Here is a 19177-nt window from a genome sequence, read left to right as displayed (position 1 = left end):
GTACCTCACCTGAAGAGGTATGTGGTGTACCAGTCTTCTCGGGCCTTGCAGCGTACCGAGCCTGTGGAGGCGGCTCGTGCTGATGAAGCTTTGACGTAGCTCCATCCACATTCATTCATGCGTTTTATAATTACTTGAGACACACATAAATTGTGGTGGAGAGTCTCGCACTCGTGTTGTAGGAAGCAGACCTGAAGCAAACACGGCTGCCCATATTTGTATAAGCGTCGGCCCTGCAAAACTTGGAGGAGCGGCAGAGACGAGCGGCCCCCAACTGCTGTGACCTATTATTTTGCCGTAGCACACGTAGCCCAAAACTGACGCGCTCCTCCTTGCACCGCTCATTATCCCAGCAAACGAAGAAAGTCCATAGGATATCCACAAATGGTCACAATATCCAATATCATTTCAGGATATTCATGTGATATCCATACAATGTTTCACCCGAGATCATCTGCTTCTGGACATCCCTGTGATATCACTGCAGGTGTGTTGTTATAACATCATTGCGCGATATTGCTAGGATGTCCACAAATTTACATTTTTCCGTACGTAGAATTCGCATTCATAGCACAGTGCACATATAGGAGCCCCAGCCTCACCAAAGTGTGTCTTAGTTCAAATCTCCCCTCATCCCTGTCTTTGAAATATTTTCTCGCCTGTTTCTAACACACATTTTAAATGAAGAGCGGGTAGTTGTTTGATTTGGAATTTCAGTGAAATCTGGTATGCCTACGTGTTTAATTCGGGAATTGAATTAGCCTCGCGGGGTAAGCAGTTGAAGGCTTTCGAATGTCCAAAAGGACGACAAAGGCCGCGGTTTTGGTAGCCGTCGCATTTTTTAGTGCAGGGACAAGGGCGGCAGTTGGATTCGTGGCACTGCCCTGGCGACGAACACCCGTCTGCTGCTCGGGGTTCAAGTTGCAAATTCGGGCATACCATATTCGAGGCGTGCGAGCGCCATGGATTCGAGAATTTTTGAGGTAGCGCTCGTGAGTTAAATAGCACGAAAATGGGAGAAAAGTTTTGGAGATTTGTTCTTTTTTAGGATGGGGGAAACAAGTTGGAGGCCAATTGAGCAGGGAGGGTGCCGGAAGACCAGTGGAAGTTGCAAAGTTAAGAAGGCGCGAGCCCTGACTCTTGTCTACGTATGCCGTCAGCCCCGGGCACACTTTTCCTTTTTGCATTTTCAATGGCCTGCACGAGCTCGGCCGTCATGAAAAGAGCTTCAAAAGCCGTGCTCAGGGGGAAGGAGGGAGCCGGTGCGCGCGGGGCGTCAGATTCTTTGTTTTGGGCTGCGGCAGGGTTTGCTCGAGAAAGCTTGGCCACGTTTTTTCCACTTGCGATGGAGTGGGCGAGGGGGCGGAGTGGGGGGTTGTATGTCGGGGTCTCGGAGAGGGCGCGAAGCAAGTGCCGTGCATACTTCCTCCCAACTTCTCCGTACTTGCTTGGCGTATCGAGGCGACTGACAAACGTGGCGGTGGCGGTGAAGGAAGAGGAAACCATCGTCGCCCTCTCCGACGGGGAGCTGGGTTCGCGTGGTTCCCGCACTTTTCAGTCACTCACTCGCTCTTTGCTCGCCTGTTGTGACCACAACTGTCTCGACGTTTGCTGTTTGGTTCCTGTCATCGGCTGCACCAGACGGTTTTCAGATCACCGATTGACTTCACTTCAAGGACCCAGCCGTATACTTCTACTTCAACAATTACCATCAATCTCTGTTCAAGGTATTTCTTCTTTGCGATTGTGTTGGTACCCGCGACTCTAAATTACTGCTTCGTATTTTCTTCCAGCTTTCCTTCAGAGGCTGCCAGTGAATACATCACAAAAACTTCACCCCAGCCCCTTGATCAACGTCTCAAGTAGCAAGTAAGACTATGATAATGTCAGCAATAAGCTGAAGCTAACCAAGATATACGATATTTTCTTCCAGGACAACCATCCTAATTCGACTGCGCAAACTGCAAACACCTGTCAATACACCACCCTTGGATGTGCCTACCTTGTAGGACCTAGATTGCCTTCGTCGACTCTTCTGCTGTGCCTATTTTCTTCAGATTTTTAAAGTAAAGTTTTCTACATCTACCAACGAACAGTTCCTTCGTGGTGTGCGAGACAAGAAACTCCAAAGCGACTGTGGAGGGGGAGGGCGCTTTTCACTCAAGGAGCACAGCGTAAATGGCACAACGCAACGCCCTTATTACAAAGTGTTCCCCGTGCTCGCCCCGCTGGGTGCGTCGGCAGGACTGCTTTGTCGTCGGCTTTAGCGAGTGTTGTTTTGGGCCTCTTTTGGCGCAGCTTCGCGTCCATGGCGCGTTTCCTTCGCATGGCTTCATTAACTTGTTCAACATCACCTTCTGGGTAACCCTGACCCGACGGCATTAAGTGAATGTACTGCAAAGATACGTTAACGATTAGTTTCCAGGGCGGGAAAACAAAATGTAGAGACCACATACAGACACCTGGCTGCTAGAGAAACGCTACTTTTTGCGCACTGCTTGCCATGAGTGGGACTGCGTTTTCTAAATTCTCAATACCAATTCGATTGCGTTTTAACAGGTATTACAAAAGGCGCGAGAAGCAACTGATTCTCATAAATAGCGATTATATAAGTTATCTCCGCTTCCTCGGGATTTGCAATCTTACTAAACTAATCTGTGTATACCTGTATAAGGGGGAATCACGAAGCTCACATGCCAAGTTGTTTTGGTGTCTGCTCTTGTGTTGCACGGTAGTGTAGCCCCAAGCCAGCACAACAGGATGGCTGGGTTGCGCTGTCTCACCCTTCCATAGACTCACCTCTCCGTTTTCCTTCCGCTGACGGTCGGCAGGGTTACTGCAGCGGCGTCCGCCGATTTAGCCCAGCCGTGGCCGACACTGCTCCGTTCGGGACGCCGCGGCTGCGTATTCCCGGTAACGGCTCACACAATCTTTGGTTTCACTCTTTTTAGAGGAACGTGTGTGAATTCAAGTGACGTCGCATGGGCGATTGTAGTGGGTGCTGTTTAAAGCTTTGCTTTTCAAGCACCTTCACAGCGTGGATTGGAGCCAATTTTTTTTATAAGACCAGATATACTTCGGCAACAAAATTTCAACCAGCTCCCATCGCGGGAACCCCTGTGTAGATGCGACGCATAGGGGGTTCACGTTGCAGCGTTGGGCAGCGGAGGAACGGCGCTGGAACGATGGAGCGGAGCGGCGCAGGCACCGCGTTTTATAGCGCGCATAACGGTAAGGGGACGCGCCGGCGCCAGTGCGTCTGCCGCGGCTATGACGCGGCAACACAATCCACATTATCCAATCCAATCCAAATCCAAGCCAAGCCAAGCCAATCCAAGCCAAGCCAAGCCAAGCCAATCATGCCCCTCGCGAGAGAGCGTTCGCTATCGGAGAGGAGAGGGGGGTGAGCGGCGGAGAGCGAAGCTGGCGCGGAGAGGAAAATGGGGTAGGGGCGGACGCCGACAACAACGACGCCAACGACGGATGGAGGGACAAGGCGGGTGAATGAGATGCGTGGCATCTAATAAGGGGGCAAAACTGTTCCCCGTGCGGCTCTAATGCAATTACTTTAGCAGTGTCACACCACGGCTTTCTGCCAGACGTGCTTGGCCAGAACCCAAAATTTTGTAAAGCTTTTTAGTTGGAATGCCCAGATTTCAATTTTTAGTGGGTACCACACTTTTATGCAAGCACACGTTATAGTAGTTTGAGATGTTTTATGATCAGGTCAAGTTTATATTTCTGCTCGTTTACATAAAAAAGGGGCATTGTTTATTAATTCTCGTCTTTCTCATTTTCTACTTTTTTCGTAAATTAAACCCATTGGTTGGGAATACATTGTCGCAGTTGATTAAATATTAACATCAAAATCACCTTTCTCCAACCTAGGGCTTATTCTGACTCTTGGAAAAATTGCCGCAACTGGTCAATTCTGTTCGCACTTCAAAACCAGATATCGCTCCAACTCCCTCTTTGCAATACAAGAATTGAACTCTAAATTAAAATGAATTGCACTGGGGAATGCATTTTCCGCCCGTTTATGAGAACTTTTCAAAACTTTTGTATATTATCCAAGAGCGTGTGGTGGCCACATCAGTGAGACATCCCAATAGTCGTGTACCTTCACCAAACACAGTGTAGCAAAACAACGTGAAAATAAGCGGCGTTTGACTGTTTCTCCTGTTGGGCGGCATCTTGCGCGGCAATGATCAAAAAGCAAGGGGAGCTACAAGCGGCAACTCCGGATGGCGAAACAACAACAAAAGGCTGCAAGTTGCCATTCCTACTATCTTTCTTGTGTCGAATGGTGTCATAAAGACGTGCCTGCGATATTTAAATTGTCTGGGTCAGATGCCACCACAGCGACAGTGCTGGAGCTTTTGTCAGGTGTAATGGCACTGGATCACCTAAAGCCGCAGTCTATGAACAGGCACCGGGCTATAACATTTTTCGATTTCCTTATTAGCGATGCTCAGAGCACGCGCATTCTTGATTCACTTGTATTTTTTCCTAACAGCCCAGAAGCACGTTGTAATGATAGGTGGGAGAGCCATTTGTGCTAGGGTTTCGCTCTTTCTCCTCTTTTTGTGACATTGCCCAGTTTACCTTCCTCCCGAAATGCCATGCCGCCTAACAACTGAAAAATAAAACCGTATAAATATACAGGCGGCGCCCTGGATAGGCTGAGTCCCGGGTTCGAATCCAGAGCAGGAGAAATCTTTTTCACTGGAAGGTTTTTAACAATTTGTATAGGTTTCCTTCGTTGCCGTACGGCTGCATTTCAGGCAGATGCGGAATGTTCCTCTCCACGCACTTGCCCCACCTTTCGGTTTTTGCGTACATCTGATCTAACAAAACTAATATGTGGGGTAGATGCGAGATTACTAGGTAGTTTTAAAATTATTTAACTTTATAAATTTCAGCCTATTTAACACTCCAATAGATTGTGTGGCCTTGTGTTTAACAAACTCTAAGTGGTAATTCCAAACATTTTCGTGAAAGGAAACACATAAAATTTGTGTACTTGAAATCTTTCCATTGGGAGGGATGGAAACGTTAGAGGGTAAGAAATTCTAGTAGGCCTCTTCTTAGACATGAAAACCATGGGTTTTTTTTTCTTAACACTGCTCTGTAGTTCATTCGCTTCCAGCTAGAGCGAGAGCTGCTGTAGGCAGGAGTTTGCAGTAGCGATTACGGAGACCAAATGAGTGGTCAAAAAAAAAACATTCGTATCGTCAGCGTAGAGAACAATATCCTGGGTGAATGGACTTGAATTACTATGATTAATGTATAAAAGAAACAGTATTGGCTGCAATATAGAGCCCTGTGGTTCACAGTACGATCTTTTTTGCCTGTCGGATCGAACATAATCAGCTGAGACAAATTGCTCACGGTATGATAATTAGCTGCAGAAAAGCTGAATCGAAGTTGCCTTATGCCATAATTTGACAGTTTAAGAAAAATAATATCATGTTTATTATAATCAAAATCCTTAGTAAAGGCTGAAAAAATTTATACAGAATAAAGTCGGTTTTTTTATGTTGTGAATAAGGCTATACTTGATATTAGTTAAAGCAAGTTCAGTACATTTCCCTTTTTGATATTCCTTGTAATTTCTGGAAAATAATTCTAGCTTTGGAGGGTAACTGGAGAGTATAGCATTTATAACTTTCTCTAATACTTTGGAGATAATGGGTAGCACTTGAATTGGGCGGTATTAATTATTTCATCAATGGTACTACCTATATGTAAAATAATGACTTTTGCTGTTTTCATGTTATCGGGGAAGATTTCTGTGGACAATATTATATTTTCTAGGTGACACAAGGCGTCACTAATGAGGTCTATCGCAGCTTTGATTGGTGCGGCCTTAATTCGATCAAAGCCGGCAGAGCAATTAGTTTTGAGACCATTTGCAAAATTGTTAATATCAGTTATAGTAGCTGGATAGATGAACATTATGCTGCACACGTTCTGAGTTAAATAAGCGCTGAATCCGAGCTACGTGAAGTGGACACTCTGAAAGACAGGAAGCGTTGGTTGAACGGATTGCCGAAGGCTTATGCACTGAAGATACGTACTCCTATTTTTAGTTTAGATGGCACTGAAACCTTTCATTTTGAAAGCAAGATTTTTATAACCGTCAAGCTTTTGAGGGATCAACGTGAATGCTCACAAATTTGTTTGGGTAGTCCTGAAGGCGCGCTCTCTTGATATCAGTTGTTAATTTATTTCTAGCTTTCCTGTCATCCATCAGGACCATTAAATCTCAGAATATTATTATTTACCACACAACTTATTGCGTTCTTTTATTATTTTTTAGAATTTGTAATCTACGGCTTTCTAGCTTTTCTGGCTTTAGTCAAAGTAATAAATGACATCCACTATTGATCAATGATCTTATCAATAAACAAGTCATAAAAACTATTAGGATTTGATGTTGAGGAAAGCTCACTGCAAACTGTGGTCGACACGAGCTGGCGGAAATGTTTCCCATTACCGCTATTCATCTCCCTGGACAAAGCAAAAGGAAGGTAAATGGTCACTTAATTCACTAGTAAGCACCCCAGTCATGATATCCTCTTTCTCACAATTTGTTAAACACGGGTCTAGGAGCGTTTCCCTGTGAGATTTATTCCTTGTCGGTACATCACTTATGTTTGCAAGCCAATGACATCTACTGTGTTTCGAAATTCAGTGCTCAACGGAGATAGTTGGAGTAGATTGATTTTAAAGTCGCCAATCACTACCCCTTGCTTCTTTGTAGTTGAGAGATCTTCTAAGATTGCAATGAAAGCGTCAATTTGGGGGTACGATTTCGAGTGTACGAGAGACGGCCGCTACCCTCGAACAATTCGGGGAGGTTCCCGTTTCAACCCATTCCCATTTCACCCTTCCCGCTTGTTCCCTCCCGTTTCCACCCGGCGCAAAACGACCTTCCCGTTTCGCCCTTTCCCAGTTGGCCCGTTCCCGTTTGAACCCATTCCCATTTCAACCTTCCCGTTTTTACCTTCCCATTTCAACCCTGGGCGAAAGAACCTTCCCGTTTCGTATTTTCCTATTTAGTCCGTTCCCGGAATAACGTACCCAGTTTATGAAACGTTATAAAAACATTTTCATATTGTTTTACATTTGGTTACAATTCAAGTCATACCAATTAACAAATCTTTTAGGCTTTTAAATTAACAAAGCCCAACAAAGAAATAAACAATTAAAAATTAACAAACAAATCTTTTAAATTAACAAACCAACTAACAAATTAGCAACAAATTAACAAATTAACAAACCCGTCGCTTATGAAAACGAAAACAGCGAAATAGATATATTTAGGTCGCGAGGGTCGCCTTGCGTCTGCGCTCGTTTGCACTTGTTCGGTCGACTGACTCTCGTCTCTAGCTTCTTTAGATCCACCTCCAAAACACCAGGCACTAACGTTTTATTACATTAAAACGACGCCATCATGGCCGTGTCCCGACAGAGTGTGAGGAGGAACTACTAACACACACGATCAATCAAAGGTTTATACGCAAACATATATTTTATCCACACTCTAGAGCAAACATTGACTCAAGCTTGAAGGTATTCTTCAAAGGACAAGTAAATAACTAATAAAAACCAATAGTTGAAATCCCCCCCCCCAGAAAAAACAACAAATGTTAAAAGTGAACTAAATAAATCAAAACTATCTGATACTCCGTTACCAAAAATGATAAAATCAAAACGCCCAGCAGAAGCCCCGCCGCGGAAGCAGAAATAAAAAATCGCTAAAACACCCTCACTTTGAAAGAAATCGTATTTAGCGGACAAACACATTAAATCGTTATAATAGCGCAAGTGTACATCAATGTGAAAATAAATAGATGAAAACTATAACAGATAAAAAGATGTAGAGAGAGAGAGATCAATCTTTAATGAGTCTGGCGATGTCAGCCGAGCTAAACCGCCTGGCTTGCTACGCCAGATGAATGCTGTGACAATGATGATTATAATGATGAAGAGGAACACATGATTTGAACAATTTACAAAGTCTGATCAAGGCTTGTGGCTTTTAGATAGGCCAGTAAAGCTTTTGTGGCACGAAAGGCACGTTTGAAAGAATTCCAGGGACCTAATACGTCTCTCAGTTCTAGCCCTATGGAGAGCGGCCGGCCCAGAGACTCTGAAAGGCACACTCTTTGCGTACTAAATCGCGCACAGTCACCAATGAGGTGTTGCAGATCTTCACGCGACACCACACTGTGGTCACAGAGGCGAGCTGGACTGATAGATTTTGTAGCACTAGTATCGCGTGTAGGCGACGTTCAACCGCATGCGGTGGAGTACTGCTTCATCATGCTTCGATATTCCAGGTGGCATGCTAAAGTTACAGTGCGGGTCGATAGAGTGGAGGGGCGCGTAATGATGGGATGCGTCTGTCCAAATCGAACGCTGCATGCTCCCTGCCACACTGGATGCAAGTGCTGAAGCATCTTTCCGAGAAAATGGTACCGGTACTTGTGGTCCACGTTTGTTATGCGCGATGAATGCAGCAGCGTCCGCCTTCCCATTTCCAGTTATTCCGCAATGGGCAGGAACCCACTGGAGTGTTATTTGATGACGCGCCTGCAGAGATTGAAGATGCAAAGCATGTACATCAAGCACAAGCTGATCTTTGGGGAAAGACGCCAAACATTGCAGTGCAGCCCGAGAGTCCGTGAAGATGGCCCACACGCATGCAGGCTGCTCGATGATATAAGCCAAGGCCAGCCGCAGAGCTGCGAGCTCGGTAGCCGTAGATGAGGTTTTGTGGCTTAAAATGGCACTGAGGGTGGTGCGAGATGAAGGTATCCATACCGCAACAGTGGATGATGTGGATGACACCGATCCATCAGTGTACAGATGTGTGTGTACTCCGTATGTGTAGTGGATATATTCAAGGGCAAAAAACCGCAGAGCGGCAGGCGGAATATGCTCCTTGCTTGAAATTCCGGGCACTGTGGTCACTATTTTAAGTGCGAATGCACTTCTTAAGCGAGCCTGAAGCGTCCGCCGCCGTCCGCATAGCAACAGCTGCGGGTGCGCGCGCTCCTCGTCTTCCTTGGCAACGGGGGGAGATGGGCGCGCGCTGCCTGGCCGCTGACATGGCACATACCCACGTGGGGGATTGGCCAGGAATCTCCTCGCCTTTCTTGGCAACGGGGGAGATGGGCGCGCGCTGCCTGGCCGCTGACATGGCACATACCCACGTGGGGGATTGGCCAGGAATCGGGCGTGAGAAGGGCTAATGCACCCGCTCAAAGGAGTACTGACACGAAATTTCAAATCTGAGATCCCCTCTAGCAATGAAGTACAACGACAACACAAATACGTGTCTGTGCATGGCATATACCCACGTGGGGGATTGGCCAGGAATCGGGCGTGAGAAGGGCTAATGCACCCGCTTAAAGGAGTACTGACACGAAATTTCAAAGCTGAGATACGCTCTAGCAATCAAGTACAACGACAACACAAATAGGTATCTGTGAATAAATGCATCTTTCTTTCTTTGTAGTTGTGTGTGTGTGCGTGATCTCTCTTTCGCGAACATTACCGAACCGCGCAAATTCAACTCCTGCATTCGCACTTTCACATTCTTCCCCTCGGGTAAATGCGGGGAATTTTTTTATCGTTGGGAACATCCAGGGCGGATGCAGCGGAAGAGCTGGCGGCTGGTAATGATGAGGCGGCAAGTCACGCACTTCAGGGACCGAACTTGGCGCTAAAGGGTGATCACATTGCCGTGCCACAATCCGCAGTCGCACGCGAAGAAGCTCCTGCGCGCCGAGAGCCAAGGGTGACAGGCGTCGGCACTCCGTCAGTGTTCCCACAGTCGACGTAGTTCTCGGGACCCCAATGGAGGTCCTCAATATCTGTGCTTGCATGGATTCTAGAGCCTATTATCGTTCCTTTAGAGAGAGGGGCCAATACAGGGATGCTGTAACGTATCAGACTGACGCAGAGCGTTTCGTATAGCCGAAGGAGGGAGTTAACAGAGCAACCGCCGGAGTTACTAGAAAGCATACGGAATATGTGGGCTATTGATGAGAGCTTCTCCTTGAGATGGCGGACATGAGGTGACCAGGTGAGCGACCTGTCGAATGTCACCCCCAGAAACCTATGGTTGGAAACGTATGGGATGTCATTGCCTACAACAGTGAGCCCGTAGTGCGTGAGGTCCCGCTTCGTAAAAGCCAACGCTGCACATTTGCTTGCCGAGATTTCCAATGCTCGTGCTGCCAAGAACGCTGCAATGGAGTCGATTGCTCGCTGCAGTCTCGATCGTAGCACACGCCTGTTACAGCAAGAGCTCCATATGCAGATATCGTCCGCGTACAGGGAGATTTCGACCGACTGCGGCAATAAAAATATTGTAACCCTATGTATCTGAATGCATAGCCACATCTGGCTAGAAAAAATCGCAGTCATGAGAAGCGGCGAAAATTATAAACTTAGCTTTGCGTTTTATTGATTCTGTTTATTCCCGTCACTCTAGTGTACTCAATTTGCATAATAGAGCAAACCTTCAGAAACTTAAGCAGCGCAGGGTCGTCTCTAGCCTAATTTTTATTACTACAGAAACTTAAAATTGTTGCGGGAATACTACCTCCAACACGTTTCAGACGTTTAGCGAGAAGACATCATAGTAAGAATATTAGGCAGCCAATCAGCTGAAATACTATTCGAAAGTTCTCTGTTTCTGCATGCAATTTTGTACTGGAATAAGTTAACTGAACGAACAGTGAACTCGGTATCGTTAGAAGAATTTTCCCCATGTATTGGAAATGTGTGTTCTGGTTTTTTGTGTTGGGCGTTTTTAAGCTACGCCAACCAACCAGTGTTTTCATGTTCACTCCTGCATGAGCGCGACCAGGCCGTAAAGTATCGGTAAATAAATAAAAAATCTACCCATTACTCATGCAGGAAAGGCATTAGTAGACAATTCTCAGATTTCTGCACATGTTTTTGGCTTTTTTAAAGTCTCTCCTAGGGACATCTTTGATCTATAGATCTCTCGAACCCGAAGACAAAGCTACGTTCCAAACAATGAGCATACGAGTGGCTGATAAATAAATTTCTGCTGCACGTACGAACACCAACTGCAGAAAAATCCAATGCGTGCATTAATCAAGATATTGGGTATCTTTCTAGTACACTTTCTCCGCTACAAATTTTGTGTCAAAAGGGCAGTATCGGCCTAAGGCATTGAAGAACTTTTATCGGCCGGAAATATCGGTCGATTCTGGAAAATTTGGTGCATACAAGTTTTTAGTGCATGACCCATTGCTTGAAAGCACATTTCGGGGAACAGTTTTGAAGACGGTAACGCATATTTTCAGAAAATCAAATGGGTTTGAACGATGCGGGTTCAAATTAGAAGGGCGCTTAGGGAATGGGTTGTAACGGGAAGGGCGCTTTGGGAACGGGCTGAAACAGGAAGCGCCCAAGCGGGAAGGTCGTTTCGGGAACGGGCGCACACGGGACGCGTCAAGCGGGAAGGGTGTTTCGGGAATGGGTTCAAACGGGAAGGGGTCAAACGGGATCGGGTTCTTTCGGGCTACACCCACAATTCGAGGGTACGAGAGGAGGCCGATAAATAACGCCTCGAACATTCGCTTTGTGGCAATGAAGAGCGATTAAATACTCGAATTCATCACAGTATATTCAGGAACAACTCCATACGAAACGCTCTCCTTCGTGTACGAGGCAACATCGCCGCATTCTTTATTTCTTCGATTATTAGTTTCTATTTTATATCCGTTTAACTGCACTACACTAGCAGCATCAGAGTACCAAGTTTCACTGAACGCCAACACATCAAATCTGTGGCCCAAAGAGGACAAAAATATTCATGTCATCTTCTTCAGTTACAAAAACTTTACTTTGTATGGGAAGGTGAAAGAGCGAAAACCAGCTTGTGCGCGTTTCTGTTTTTCCCACATACATTATTTGTATGTTATTGTGGGTGCTTCCGAATACATAAATAAACGTCAGCACTCGGCGTCAGTACGTGCTTGCTCGCTCACTCACTATGAGCGTGAGCGTCAAGCGGTACGCAGTGAAACAGTGTTGCACCTTTTAAAAATTAGAAAGTATGAATTTGCTTCTATGGTCGCACGTAGTTGGAAACTTGTATCAATATCTAAACAAGAAGGTAATAGGCTATGGCATCTTTCTTGAATGAGAAGAATGTGGAAGGAATTACATTGATCCACATATACATGTCAGTTTAGCCCTTGGCCGCTGACTTTCTTTGCGAAGTATTTGCTAGGCTGATGTAATCGAAGTAAAGACCACTCTTAAGCAATCTGGCTTGCAAGTGCCGTACATTGTGAACATATACGATCAGACTCCTACAAGTTATTGATTAGACCGGAAACGAAATGCATTTTATCGTTAAGGGGAGGAGGCCAGCGCCAGTAGGGCCAAGAAATCACGCATAAGAATCAAAAGCATTTAGAAGTAATTGAAATGGTCAATTTCCGTGGCAAGTCCCGAAAAAAAATCGGAACAAAAATATCAAGCCATGCTACCGCAAAAAGAAAGTCCTACACTACAACAACTGAGTCACGTTGGGGATTGTTATCACAAAGACCAAATGCAGAAACACTTACTTTTACCTCTATACACCTCGTCGGCTTCTTCGACCGTGTTGAGCCTATACATGCGAACGATCGCTGAAGAAATTCGGAAGCCGTCAAAACAAAGGAGGACCCGCCAAGCCTACTCGAGGTGAGACCAAAATGTGTTTACGCCTGCAGCCTTCGTTGCCAACAGCTCTCGATACCCTCAGCACGGATGTGGCTTTCGCAGTAAAGCTTGGTTCAGTTGCTTCCGTGTTCATTTCTCCGCTTTTTGCCTGCTCGTCTATCCCTGCTTTCAATTCCCGTAACAAGCTTATCCAAGCGTCTGTTTGCCATTTTGCCGAACTGCATTATGGGATGGTAGTGCTTCACAAGACGACGCAGACGAAAGTTAGCACGGAGGATGGAAAAGATGAGAGTTCACATCGCACTCTGGTGGGGCGGTATCTTGTTTTTTTTTTTCCTTCTGCCTGCACGAAGCTCTTCTTTCGCCAGAAAATACTAGCATTGCCAGTTTATTGAAAACATTTGGCGCTAGAGCAGGGGAACAACGCGTTCTACCATACAGATGCATCGTTGCCCGTTTAATATGTCTGAATTCGGTGTCGTGTGAGGATGGAAGTGCTGTTCATGATCACGAGGTATTTTTATTCGCACCTGTTTCTGCGGTACTCGGTGATTAAATAAGGTGCGCGAATAGTTTTATTACTTCTTTAATAATGTATTTCGGCGCACTTCCAAAGACAATCGGTAACATATCTTATCGAGCTTGTAAAACGTATGTGCGTACCTCACATCGAGGAATACCCAACACGAGGGTATTTTGCCTTCCTGGTTGTTACGGCCACTCACGAGGTCACTCGTTCGTAACCCACGCCTCTCGTGGGAACGGAAAGCGGGAGCCTCTGTTTGGAGGTCTAGGGTACCGCCACATTAAGTTTGTTATTTAGCGTGCAGATGCCAAAAAGTCGGACACATTAAGTCGTTACTGTAGAGAAAAGTTATCAAACCGGCACGGTGCCCTGTACATGATCGCCGCTCCTGGGCTGGCACAAAACCGGTCGTCACCCTAGTGCACACAGGGCAGCGCCCATGCGCGTCCGGAAGGGGGTGCAAGGGGGGGGGGGGGCAACTGCCCCTCTCTGGAGATTCAGATATTTTTATGCACTACAAAAAAGCTGCACAGCTTAGTTGGCCCTTAATTAAAATAACTGCCCTGAAGGACGGAAGAGAGGAGAGAACGACACCGACGTTCTCTCCTTTGTCCCGTCCTTCAGCGCAAAGTTTTTTTTAATTATGTACGCGAACCAACTAGCCCAACAATCTACGCTACTTAAATGATTAGCGCACTCAGGTCCTGCGTATCCGTATGGAACACCCTTCAGGACTGCAGTCAACAGTGCACTTTAGACACTGACTAACACTGCCGGTCATATGACGGCAGTGAAACAGACTGCCTGTGCTGGATATGATGATAACTAACAATTCTGAAAGGTTTAACGTTTTCTTTGTTTTTTTCTAAACTCTACATTTATGCAGTCTTACCTTAAGAACTCCCGTTTTCGTACAAATTTGCAGCTATATCTAGCAAAAATATTCACCGCTACACTTAGTAGGGAGAGTGTAACATCCTCCCGTGCCGTCCCATCACCTTGTACACCCTTTCCTTGGAAATTGCGAAATGTCGGCACCACCCAAGCCCCGAAACAAAACGTATAAATCAGTCCCTCAAAACGCTTGTATGCCTGTACTACATTGAAAGTAAGGGAGTCCCTGTAGTATCTTTATTGTATGAGCCATTTCAAGACCATCACACATGTCACCTCGTAGTTTGCCCAGAAAAGCCCGAGGCATCTGCAGCTGCTATTCAAGGAAGATTGACGGAGTGCAGTTCTGTGTATGTGAACGTATTGAGCTGTGTGCTGGTGATCAGTTGGCGTTAGTCGACAACCCTCACGCAGCAAGACTTACAATTGAGAAAGTGACCGTAACTTTTCGCATTTTCTTCATTAACTTTATTTCTTTGTTCGGTAATAAAATCCAATGTATATTATCCAAGTCTGGTTCTAATTCATTGTTTGTAATTTTTGTAAACACAAATAACGCCTTTTTGGTGCTATCCAACCGTACCCCCTCTCCTCCCCCCCCTTCTGATGATGGATGCCCCCCCTTGCAAAAAGTTCTGCGGACGCCCTTGGCCGAGCGCCGGTTGGCTCCCACCGAACAAGCTCCGGTCCTTCATTCTGCTATAAATGTGTATTTTAAACATACTGGTGATTGGTTTACTGTAAGCTCCACGCTCAGCTTGGAACCAGCAGGGAACACGGACATATAGACAAAAAATTGTTTACCGCCTCGAAGCACCACTGTGGCTGCAACGTGCAGTGCGGCGATCCGCTGGCGGAGGGGGGGGGGGGGGTGAGGAGAGTCGGGTGGCTACCCTGGAATATGACTTCTGTCCTTCGGTCGCCTTCCCACTAATACCGCCAGCGGTAGGAGTGTTTCCATGTGTGACGCAGCTCCCCTCGCACTCTTCGCACGGGCGCGGGCCTCAGTTCTGCAGGTAACGTAACGGCATTCGCTTTGCGCACCGCGCCGCTAATTGATCGGTACGTCATTACGGGTGGCAGCCGTATGCGCGAAATTGGGGTCATCGTGTACACAGCTAGAGATGATTGAGGGGCATCTGCTAGGGACAGGAGCATCCAGGTTACAAGCCGCCGTCTGACGGCGAGAACGCTTGTTCTCGTCGGAGCGTGAACATTACGTGGAAACACGAATTTTTTAAAGTATCCTACTTGAGAGAAAAAATTATAAAAATTACCCCAGCCTCACTGAAATAACGTCGTGGACGGTAATGTTAAGAACGAAGCTGCCTGGTGTTCCCTAATCTCAAGACTAAGCTTCATAGAACTTCTGAAAGCTAGCAGATCGATTCCCGTTCGCGCAAATTCATTTTCTGCCGTGTTTCACTGCTTGCCCGATCTACTGGAACTTTTTTGTCCAATTTTGTACCATTTCATAAAACTTTTGAAACAGAACAGTAATGCCGGAGTCACTGGCTCTGCCTAGTGTGGACAGTAGTTTTAGTGGAGCGCTTCTAAGTAAACACAAAAACTACCGCATGGTTACTAATATCAGCGTCAGTGTAAACTGGATTCCGTGCAGGTGGTGACGCTTCTCGGCGCTTACAGGTAGCCGGAAATGACTGGTGCTCTTTAGAGAAAAACAATGTCGCTGTATTTGTAGCGTTTGCCTCGATACTCCTTGTGGTTGTGCGCAGATGTGTCGGGTAAGACAAAGCCTAAACAGATGCCTTGTGTTGTTTGTTTCGTTAACAGCTAATGAAACTTCTCTGTCGTTTCTAAGCCATATATTTTCTACCGATCTTCATCCCAGTGGTTTCTGCACTGCCGCTATAACAGGGCACCTGAATACGGTATGTTCGAAGAGGGGCATGGAGACTTGCGTAAGTTGCGTAATGAGTTGCGTAAGTGAGCTGAAATGTTTTGGCAGTTTACACAACCTGTTTACCGGAAAGCTTTGCACATTTTGTTTTCTTAGAGTAATGCAAAGGAAACCCGGAAGCTCAAAACGCACTCCAGCATCTGTAGCTACCATATGTCGGCAATTGGAACAACTAAACGGCTAAATCTGCAACCACGAACATTCCCCACCATGTAAAAGAACGTTCTAATGCTCACAGGAACAGCGGTGGGTTAGCAAACGGTAACCCGCCTTTTAACGCGCGAGCAATATTTTCTGAGTGCCCAAACACAAACAGTGCTATGAATTTCGCAGGCGTTTATTAGTTTTAATAGTGTAATGTAAGGAAACGGAAGCAAAAGTCGCCCAATTCTTCTATTGCCAGCGATATCTGGATGCAATAGTAAGACGAAAGACACTAAAAATGGACATAAGAAATATATTGAAATGAGTTCATAGTGTAACAAAAGGAAAATTCAGTAGATGAAAATAAAATAAACAAAAAAATTCCCAGCATATTCACGGGGTGAATGATGATGAGTGGGCGAAGCTCCTGAGGGGAAATCATCGGTAAAACCGTGACTCTTCAGTGAAAGTTCGCCCACTACATCTGTGTCCGAACGTAACGTCTAGAAAGTCTCGCTTAAACCGCGCGTAGGCACTTTGGGGCTGAGCTCGCCTGATGCGTTTTGCAGACGCCTCACGAGCTCTCACTGCATCGGGGTCTGCCGGCCGATACGCGCGCTTTCTCGCCGCTTCCCGTTCTCTGACGTTTTGGAGATCCTCTTCGCACCGCAGCCGTGCCGCTTCGCGTACGGCAGGGTCCTCGCGCCGTTGCCGTGACGCTTGGGCCTCTCGTTCTGGAACGCTGGGATCTTGGCGGCGTCGTCGCGCAGCCAGACGACACGCTTTGGCCTCCCGCTCTCGTACAGCAGGATCTTGGTGGCGGCGTCGCGCAGCTTCACTGAGCGCTTCTGCCTCGCGGGCTCGCACATCTGCAGCCTTATCCATCGGGCGACTCCGAGCGCGCGCCAACAGCGAACGGATTTTATTACAACGCTCCCCGCCATCTAGTAAACAATCCAAGAAGTAAACTAGAGGTAGCCGCGCCATCTAGTAAACAATCCAAGAACTAAACTAGAGGTGGCTACATACATACGTGGAGGATGGACATACCCACGCCCTAAGGAGCTTCGCCCCTAAAAAACGAAGCGAAAATGAGCGCACCGCCACGTACATCCCATACGTACGACGACTAAGACGGGTAGCGCGGGGCCTATAAGCTCGAGCTGTATTGGCCGTGGTAGAAATAGATTGCGCCTCTCTTCGTAAATAGATCAGTTCAGCATCGACCATGGTTCATGTTATCCGACCTGCGGCCACGTAACAGTAGAAACAAAATTGCACCCAGTTCATTAGCACACATATTTCAAGGGCGTATAAGAGAACTTCAAATTTACCGACAAAACAACAAGGTGGTTATAAGTCACCAGAATTAAACTATAAAACAAAACAAATATGTTTTCTCATATTAACAGGAGTCCTGCTAATATTCTCATATTAACAGGAGTCGTGCAATCCCATGTGATCGCGTGATTAAGTCAACAAAACGAAACATAAAAACTAACCAACAACCCTCCAGAAACGAATACACGTGCCCGCGACGCTTGGCACCAGTAGGCATAATCCAAACGTTAACTCAAAACCCAAAACCAACCATTAACCAAAACCAACCAAAACCAACCCAGCGCATCTCCAGACAACCTCGACCCAACCCCTGACCCCACCCACCTGCTGACCACATAATGCAGATAAAGAATCACCCCTCATCACTGAGAGAGTCACTTCCACTGGCGTGTCTTTTTTCACACTGTAGCTATCGACAACATTCAAATAAGTCGCTCATCTCCCAGCATGCAGCGCTGCCTATCAACGGCGGCCTCTGTGCAAACGGCGCAGGAGTAAAAAAAGATATGAATCTGCAGCGTGCCTTTCAAGTTATCCCATATCCCGGCGCACATTGCTGCCTAGCAACGGTGGTGTTCGTGGCAACAACGCCGCGCAATATTCAACTGTAATGCTTCGCAAATGAACAGCGTGTCCGAATGGCGCAGTCGGATACGCGTCGTATTCCTAAAGCGAGGGGCCCACGTTCCATTCCGACCACGAGAATCGCTCCTTTTCTTGAGGCACGTGATCTTTTGGAATACCATGCACGAGCTCCCACGACAACAGCACTCAATACAAGTGCCGCATGAAAAGGAACATGCGCCGTGGCGGTTGATATCTCTTCAAACAGGCCAAGGTATCGTGACGCCCTAGAAGCGTCGTAAGAGCGGCAGAGTGCTTGTGACATGACAAAAACAATTCTCAGAATTTTGATAGCTTTTTCTAAGCCGCGCTTCGCATGTCACGTTAAATTTGAGACAGTGGTTTCACTGCAGCATCAGCTGCTACATCTCCGTATACATAAGAGCAAGCGGCAGCAACACGTGGAAAACGCAATTGCAACATCCTCATGTGAATATCACGGCAGCTCTTCAGAAGCTAGCAAAGAACCTAAATGCATGTCTGATCGATGGAACATGGGCACCACGCCCTAAATACTCGTTCTCAAAAAAACCGAAGTTATGGTTGACAACTGCAGCGTTCTTCCAGCCGAATATAGAACAATTTTTTCTGGACATGCTGTAAACCTTAAACGTGGAAGTACGATTAAAGTAATTGCTTTTTCAAACCGAAGTGTTGTGGGCTTTGTTGATGTCAGATTCATCACGAGGTACTTAAGAGCTTCGCCCGATTTTTATTACCTACTTGTTTGATTTGGTCCACATAGTTCTTGGGAATGCATTAGTCTCAACATTGCGACACCAGCTCTTGTTCTCTAGTTCATAAATCCTCTCATCCTTCGACAGACTTTAATCAGGTGCACAGCTTGAAGCGGTGCAATCTTCCCTTTTCCTCTAAACTCACGTTGACAGAAAAAACACTCAAAACAGCAACAAAAAAACGGCAGACAACATGGCGCATGGCGACATGTTATCAGCCTCCTTGTTCGTCCGTGTTTTTTAGTGATTTTTTCTTCAAGTAGA

This window comes from Haemaphysalis longicornis, unplaced genomic scaffold, assembly GCF_048455015.1.
Source record: "Haemaphysalis longicornis isolate Haplotype H1 unplaced genomic scaffold, Haemaphysalis longicornis Haplotype H1 scaffold_4, whole genome shotgun sequence".
NCBI lineage: Eukaryota > Metazoa > Arthropoda > Arachnida > Ixodida > Ixodidae > Haemaphysalis > Haemaphysalis longicornis.
The sequence above is the reverse complement of the archived record's forward strand: the minus strand, read 5'-3'. Positions refer to the sequence as shown.